Source organism: Petromyzon marinus, unplaced genomic scaffold, assembly GCF_048934315.1.
Source record: "Petromyzon marinus isolate PM22_M1 ecotype Great Lakes invasive population unplaced genomic scaffold, UKy_Petmar_22M1.pri1.0 PM_G_Scaffold_11, whole genome shotgun sequence".
NCBI classification, from domain to species: Eukaryota; Metazoa; Chordata; class Hyperoartia; order Petromyzontiformes; family Petromyzontidae; genus Petromyzon; species Petromyzon marinus.
In genome coordinates, this window is record NW_027422662.1 from 1,515,631 (window position 1) to 1,524,303 (window position 8,673).

Sequence of the window (8,673 nt, forward strand, 5' to 3'; positions counted from 1 at the left end):
GACAGAACCCGACTGCCGTAGGCTACCACCCTCTCCACCCCGTCGACCACCTGGGCCAGGACTGCCGCAATGCCCATGTCGCTGGCATCGGTGTCAAGCAGAAAGGGCTTCGAGAAATCGGGGTACCCCAAGGGCGGCGCATCCGCCAAGGCCGTGCGAAGCGTCGCAAAAGCAGCCTCCTCCTCCGCGCCCCAGTAAAACCTTTGGCCTTTGGCAGAGAGGGCGTGCAGCGGCTTCGCAATCGTCGCAAAATCGCGGACAAACCGGCGATAGTACGATGCGAAGCCGACGAAGCTACGCACCTCCGCGACAGATGTGGGAGTCGGCCACGTCCGGACACAAGCCGTTTTCTCCGGGTCCGTGGCGACACCTGACGCACTAACAATGTGTCCCAAATATTTCACCGATGGTTGTAGCAAATGGCATTTCTGGGGTTTAAATTTCAAGCCCGCAGCGCACACTTTGGCGAACACAGCCTCGAGGCGTTGCAAGTGCTCGTCAAACGGACGCCCAAAAACAATAACGTCGTCCAAGTAGATTAAACAAGACTCCCACTGCAGCCCCGCCAAAACCATCTCCATGAGACGCTGGAAGGTGGCTGGGGCCGAATGAAAACCCATAGGAAGCTGATTGAACTCGAACAGCCCCTGGGGCGTGCGGAACGCTGTCTTGGGTCTAGAGGCTTCGTCCAGCGGCAATTGCCAGAAGCCGGAGAGCAAATCTAGAGTCGAAAAGAACCGCGCGCCCGAGAGGGCGTCCAGGGAATCATCCATGCGAGGCAATGGATATGCGTCAGCCACCGAGATCTTGTTCAATTTACGGAAATCAACACAGAACCGGAGACTCCCGTCCCGTTTCTTGACTAGCACAATGGGGACACCCCAAGGGCTAGTGGAAGGGGAGACGATGTCCGCCGCCAACATTTCGTCGACAGCCGAGCGGACATGCTCCTTTTCCGCAGGGCTAAAGCGGTGGGAATTAAGCCGAATAGGGGCTGAGTCGCCCGTATCTATGTGGTGTTCCAAAAGAGTAGTGCGACCCAGATCAAACTTACTTTGGCTAAACACATCGGTGAACCTCTCGATGAGTTCGCGGAGTTGCTGACGCTCCCCGGTGGACAACGAGGCATTCTCGTCGCACAACGTGGCGATCCACGATGCGTCAGAGTCCCCCGCACGCATAACGCCTGCCACGACTCCTCCATCCGGGGCAGCGCTCTCGGGTGGGGGAGCCGGGGTCGCGTGCGCCAGGACGGCACTGGCCGGGATTACGATCGGCGTGGGCTCCGAATTGAGGACCTGTAGAAAAAGGTCCTGGCCCCCCGACACGGCCGTTAAGGCGCCCACCAATTCCATCGTCCTTGAAAAGTAACTCGACGGAGACAGGAGGATACCTGTCTCCGTGGAGCCCCCTTTGAGCGGTCTGCGCAACCTAAGGGGTATGCTATAACTTGGCCCAATATGCCCAAACTGCTGCCGTTCGCGGCGACACAAGCCCCACGAACCGGCCCTAACGGACCGACGCTGTGGGGTAGGAGCTTGAAAATGGCCTCTGAAATAATGGTGGCAGACGCCCCCGTATCCACCAAGAGGCGAACTCGCACCCCCTGCATGCAACCCGCCAACGCTGAGGAGCCAGCAGCTGCCGCCACCATCCGATGTGCCAGCGTGTTCCAGTGGCGGGTCAGCCTGGGCCATCCAGTGGGTGACAATGGTGGTGCACCCGACCCCTTGAGGACACCCACCTGACGATGAACCCTAGCCCCGCTAGATGCATGAGATGAGGGGGGCGGCCGCGCGGGTGATGCGTCGCGACTCGCCTGGGGCCCTGGGCTCGATGCCGATGAAGGTCCGGGAGGAGTTGGAGCCCCTTTGCTGAAGGCCCCCGGGGCATTCCTACACCCCCGCTCAATGTGGCCCTGCTGACCACAGCGGAAGCAGGTCACCGTGGCAGTGTCCTGCGGGCGGGAAGGTCCAGGTTGCCCCCGCTGCTCCGGACGGCGACCACCCGCCCCCCTCCCGCGACGACCGGGCATCGCCAGGGCCGCGAGGGTGTCCACCCCCTGAGAGGCGGCCTCCTCTTCTGGTGCCGGGATCCCCGCGCACACCGCCATCCGGGGCTGTTGGCGGAGGGAGAGGTGCACCTGGATGTTTTCGGCCACCGCCAACGACGTGATCTGGTGATCGCTATTTATAGATAAAGCGATCCCCAGCTCACGTGCCAGGTCGAGTAGCCATTCCAGGACCATCGAGTCCAGCGCCCTGCCCTGTATATCAGGGTATGTGGCCTGTGCCAAGGCCAGGAGCGTGCAGCGGAAAACCAATGGAGATTCCCCCTCCTCCTGTCGCCGTAGTGAAAACTTCTGGCGTGTCCTGGACGGCGGCTCGAGTACATCGGCCATCCGGAGGTACACTGTCGGAAGCGTAGCCTTATCGGCCGGGGGAATAGACTTGAAGACCTGCATCTCCTTCTCATCCATCTCATCCATCAAGGTGCGGTGGCGCTGCGGCCCCCGTAGGCCACGCCGGAGACGCGGTGGTATAACACGGCCCCGCGGTGGCCCCTGTGGGTCACCCCGCAGGCGCGGCGACGGATCGATCTGCAGCCGCAGCCACAGCAACCTCCCGCGATGCGGCGAGGGGCGGCGGCGTTGCGGCCTCCCCGGGCCACGCCGTAGACGCGGCGAGGTGTGGAGGCGCCACAGCACCCGCGACCCACCTGTCCGCGGCGCCGTACGGAGCCGCGGTGCCGGCGTGCGTGCCTGCGGCGGCCTCCGCATCCGCGGCATCCTCCCGCGACGCGGCGTGGGCCACGTGGGCCACGCCGGAGACGCGGCGAGCAGCGGCCGCATTGCGGCCCCCCCGGGCCACGCCGTGGGCCACGCCGGAGACGCGGCGAGCAGCGGCCGCATTGCGGCCCCCCCGGGCCACGCCGTAGACGCGGCGAGGTGCGGAGGTGCAGGAGCGGCCGCCGCCAACCCCTCCGGCGCGGCGGGATGCGGAGGCGCACTAGCGCCCGTGACCCACCTTGAAGGCGCGACGAGGTGTGGGCCCGCGGCATCGCCAACGGCCAGCCCAGCGGCCCCGCCCGCGAAGAGGGCCGGCGGCGCTGCGGCCTCCGTGGGCCACGCCGCAGACGCGGCGAGGTGAGGAGGCGCAGTAGCACCTGCGAGCCACCTCGCAAATGCGGCGGCATATGGATCCGCGGCCCATCCCGCAATTGCGGCGGAATCCGCGGCCCGGCTCGCCGGTACGGCGAGGTTCGGAGCCGCGGCAGCGACATCCGCGGCAACCTCCGCGGGCAAGCTCGCAGCCACGGCGAGGCGCGGAGCCGCGGCGGCATCCGCAGCCGCATCCGCGGCCGCCACAGCCGCAACAATGGCAGCCGCTTCCGGCGTCGCAGCGGAAATGACGTCCGCTTGCGGCTCCCCCACCAACATGGCCGCCACTTCCGGCGGCGCATGAAAAATGGCGCCAACTTCCAAATTGGCGGGCGGCAAAGCGGCGGGAATCCGCCGGTGCCACGCGGAGTGTGGGCCGGGTGGGTGCGTCCGCGCTCCCACCTCTGTAAGGGCGGCGGTGAGCTGCTCGATCGCCCGCAGGAGCAGCTGCGACTGCTCCTCGGCATCGCCCCCCGCCACCGGCGGTGGTGCGCTGGGACCCCCAACCGCCGACACCACCTGCCCCGCCGAGTCCATCTCCATGGCGACGGACTGCCCCCGGGTCGCAGCCGGAGCCTCCCCGACATCGTCAGCACTCTCCCGGCGTCTCTCTGGTGGATTCTTACGCCGCCCGCCCGATTTCGGCATAGCGACGGCAGCGTAACCACTCCTGACACCAGTTGTAAAGGAGTTCCCGACAACTCACTCGGAGGCTAAGGTAAGGTAGGGGCTTCTGCCAAGGTTTTATTACAAATCTTTAACAATACACAGGGGTGAACAACTCCCCAGGGGTTAGGGGTCCCGGGCTAGGTCCCGACACAGCCGGCTGCCCTGTGCTGTCTCCTCTGCCCCGGCCGTGGGATCAACCAACACGGCCGAGCGAAGAGCACAGCCACGTCTAGCCTGGCACTGTGCTCTCCCCTATCCCTACCCTCTTGCCCCTGGCTCCCCGTTTCACCCTTCTCAGACCCTACTCTCCAGCTACGACCCCTCTTATGTCCCAGGGTCCCCTTTTTATCCTTCAGGAGCCGTGACGTCACTCTGCTGCCCCGAGCGCATGACGTCACGTCATCGCCCTGGACAGCACAAGTGATGCCACTTCCCCATTCTACTCCTCTACACCTCTGAAGAGTGGCATAACCTTTCCTATCATAGGGGCACAGCTGACAGTAATTCTAGAGGAATGGGATTATATTATTGCTGTCTCTGAGAATCGCACATCGTGTTTGATCGCTCTCATCGGATAGGGCGACCTGAAAAGCTGGTGGTGTACTTTCTCACTCTCGCTTGTGTACAATTACGGGTTACCAGAGCACAGAATGCAAGCTCACATTCACTCGGGTAAGATGGGCTGCAAGCACAGAGGCTAGATGTTAACTACCTCGCCTGGTATACAGGAGGTCGTTGGTTCGATCTCGACCCTGACGCCTGCTGCTGTATATTTGGATGTTCTCCCCTTGATCGTGTGGCTTTTTCTCCGAGTCCTCCGGTTTTTCCCTCCCCATTCAGAAGCATGCGTTTGGAGTATTTGGCTGCTAGAAATTTTCACGCGATAAGCCACTTCGTTGAGCTATCATTTGTGGCCAGGTCGCTTCTAAAAAAAAGAGCTTTACAGCTCAGTGGGCCCTGGTAAAATAAAAAAGTTTTAATTTTGTATGAGAGCGCAACATTCTCGTCGGCAATGGCATAAGACAGGAGGCGGCAGTGTATACGTGGTGCATCTGCGTTCGAGGCTTAGCCAATTTTCACAGCCTCAGATTAATCCACTGCTGGATGATGCCTTTCCCCATATTATATGGGTTGCTTGACCATACTGCACCACACTGGCCAATGCGGTTTGTTTGAAGGGGTCCAGATATCACTTCCAATTCATGTTATAGTCATTCCCTGTAATCGAACTTACAGTGAGGGAAAAAAGTATTTGATCCTCTGCTGATTTTGTACGTTTGCCCACTGACAAAGAAATGATCAGTCTATAATTTTCATGGTAGGTTTATTTGAACAGTGAGAGACAGAATAACAACAACAAAAATCCAGAAAAACGCATGTCAAAAATGTTATAAATTGATTTGCATTTTAATGAGGGAAATAAGTATTTGACCCCTCTGCATAACATGACTTAGTACTTGGTGGCAAAACCCAGGAGTGTCCCACTTTTGTAGAGGAAACCTTTACAGCAAAATCATCAAACACCCACCACCCCCACCACACTACCGTTCCCAAAGTCCGCCGAGTGGAAGGTCATGGCAACGCAAGAAAGTCCACTGATCTTTCACGAGGCCAGGACTCCCCACGCCCGTGTCTGAGGGTTCTAAGGTCAACTGTAGTTTAGATTAAAAAAATATCTGAATGCAACCGCAACTCACAAAATAACAAAATTAACCCAGAATGCACCAAATCTCGTCAGATCTTTGAAGCTCAACCGGGGAAGAGCCTGGGTTTAGTGCTTAATTTGAAGACTGTCTGGGAAAAGCAGACGTTTTAGGCCTTGCGCTGCAAGTTGGCCAACAGATGTCGTATGCACAGGTAATCTCCGAGTTACTCCGGTTTCCTCTCACGAGCCAAACAAGTTACAAAAGAATTGGTCGAACATCTGAACGCTGGAACTTCATGAATACAAAATCTCAGAAACAGTCAGGATTTCCTGAGTAAATGAACGGGAAAAAAAAGATTCTGACAGTATTATTATTATCACCCACGGGTGCGCATGTGAGGAGCGGGGCTTTAATTTCAACCACATCCCACACACGGCACACCACGTCCAGTACGCACTTCTCACACTACGGCCGTGGCTAAACAAAAAAAAAAATCACGTGTGCCTCCTCCGGTCTACCAGCGACCCAGAAAATATTCCATGAGAAATGTAAGGCCTCCTCGTGTGCGGGCGCGCCACGCGTGAAGACTGAATGGACTGCGGGGGGCTCTGGTCCTCTGGTTGTACGTGGAATGTACGGGGGGTGTGGTGGTTCGCCCAACTGGATGCGGACCGCTATAAATTCCGTGCACTGCACAAACCCCCGGTATAAAACCACGGCCTCTGCCGGACCACTGGGGGCAACCAGCGAGCTAAAAAGAGGTCAGAGTTGGAAAAGGTCCACCCCCCCCCCCTTCTTTCTCTCCCCCTCACTTGTGAAAATGACTGAACAATTTGTCCGATACAATGCCATTGTTTCGAAGAGATCAACCGGATTATCTTTCGTCTTGGCTACACAGCCATACGTGTGCGTGTATACATCCCCCGTTTGTCAATCCACTGCTGGATAAGGGCTCACGCCACCCAGCAGTCGGTAGTGAGGGGTTATCTGACCACACGTCAGTGTGTCTTGATAAAGGTCAGGGGGAGTACAGACACAAAATGGATTTAGCTGCACTGCCCGGAATGCCCACGACTACTGCACCTGTATTTTGTGCAAGGTGGTCGCCCATCCGAGCAGTATCCAGGCTCAAAACTTGCTCAGACGAGATTGGTGCGCGGTTAGGCCGCAGGCCATTAGGGGTCGCATGCAGACACTTATAGAACACAAATCGCATGTCATTGTGGTTTGCGTTGACAACACTGCACGTCGGCGTCACGAGCGACTAGTCGCCATGCTGTGGACCCTGGGCAATAATCATTGGCAAATAAAACAGATAAGTAGCTGGATATAAGCACACCTGCTATAAGCACAGTTCTTATATGGCAACACATTCTTACGTTACACTGGTGGCCTTGCTCTGTAAAGGGTGTGCTTATATCCAGATTCTACTGCAACTGGCGGGCGTGTTAGGAAAACTTGATAACCCACACAAGCAGCTCACCTTCGTGAGAGGTAGGGCTTTGTAAAAGAGAGTAAGGGGATGGAAGAGATGATGCGAGCGAATGTTTTAAGGCCACTGTGCGGAACATCTGTACGGGGAAAGTTGTATTGTCAAGTGATTCAAAGAAGTCACACGTGGGGTTAGAGAGAACAATAATAAGTGTGGGTTACCAGGTTATTCTGGGACACCCCTCGATTGTGGTGCAATTGCTAGAGACCCTACGACAGCACCGTCACATTTGATCATCAACCGCAACTAAATCATTATTAACATCTAAAGATTCCAGTAATAATAAGCGAATTAACATAACCATTCATGCCTCCCCAATCTAATTACAGTGGCGAGTAAGTTCACCGAGCGAGCGATGTCAATTATAATGATGTTCTAAAGCGTTTGGAGAGCTTAAAATTTAAAGAACGAGAGCAGAGTCTCGACATTTACGACTTGGAAAAATTGAAAAACCGCCATTTTAATGACAGGCCCCTCAAATGTAAGACCAAAACATTTTAGACTTGGGCGTCTTATTTTTTCACAAACTCAGACTTAATCAAGTTTGCATCTGGAGATGCTGAAGGGTGACACATTCCAAACATGACATCAGATTTTAAAATCCGAAAACTGCGATTTGCCCTCTTAAAAATTCCGTGGGCTAAAACTTGTGTGTGTGTGTTTGTCGTTTGCAAGCTTGGGTCCTGCGAAAGTATTGTCTGGAAGTGTTGAAGGATGTCAAATCCAAACATGACATCAGAATTTAAAAAATTCGGCATCCGCATTGTTGCTTAATTTCAGCCTAAGCCTGTTCAGGTTTGCGTGTGTACGTATAGACGGTGCTTTGAAGGGGGTTGGCAATCGAAACATGTCGCGTTTTTCAATAACTGAATTTTCGGGGGATTTCTTTTTGTAAGTGCGTGGCACACAGGGTGGTGCGCTGCTATGCAGGATTTTCAAATGGATACGCGCGACATTGACAGCATAATTGGAAATCACATCGACAAGCGCCATAGGGAATATCTTCTTTAACATTCATTTATATTTTTGTTATTTTTTCGATTTTTATATTTTACGTGCCGAAAGTTGTTTTTGTGCCAATTTTTATTTTGCTTCTCACCTGCGCCAAAAAAAAATACACTTAACGTGAAATATATTCGGGGAGGGGGGCGGGGGGGGCAGGAAACTAAAGCAACACGACACAACAGTTCAAAGCTAGGCACACGTTGCACGCTGTACTGAAACTCTGCGTGAACTACATGTGAACTACATGTGAACTACATGTGAACTGTGAACGCCGTTTTGTCAACAGCGCTGGATGCAGCAACAATACGTTCCTAACGCACGAGCAGCTATGGCAGGGAGCAATGTTGGGATTAACCACAGGTTGTCGCCCCAGGAGGTAGCCGTGCAGAGGAACGCAAGCATCGTTTCCGGAGGATAGCTCTCCGCAGCTGGGCCGCTCGCGTCTCTCCTGTTTTGTTAAAAAATAAAGGCACTTTTGAAGGCGGAAAACTACACGCGTTACGCCAGTACTATCCTGTGCGCGCAGGTTATGCATGTAGGTAAATATTAGGCATGTACGAATAAGACTACCCCCCCCCACCACCCAGCAGTTCGACGTATCGTCATCACTCGGGCGCTGCGATAGATTCAAGATTAAACAATTTGGTTTTAATTACCAAATGTGGTGAACGCGGCACCTCGAGTGCCTGCGGTAGATTAGG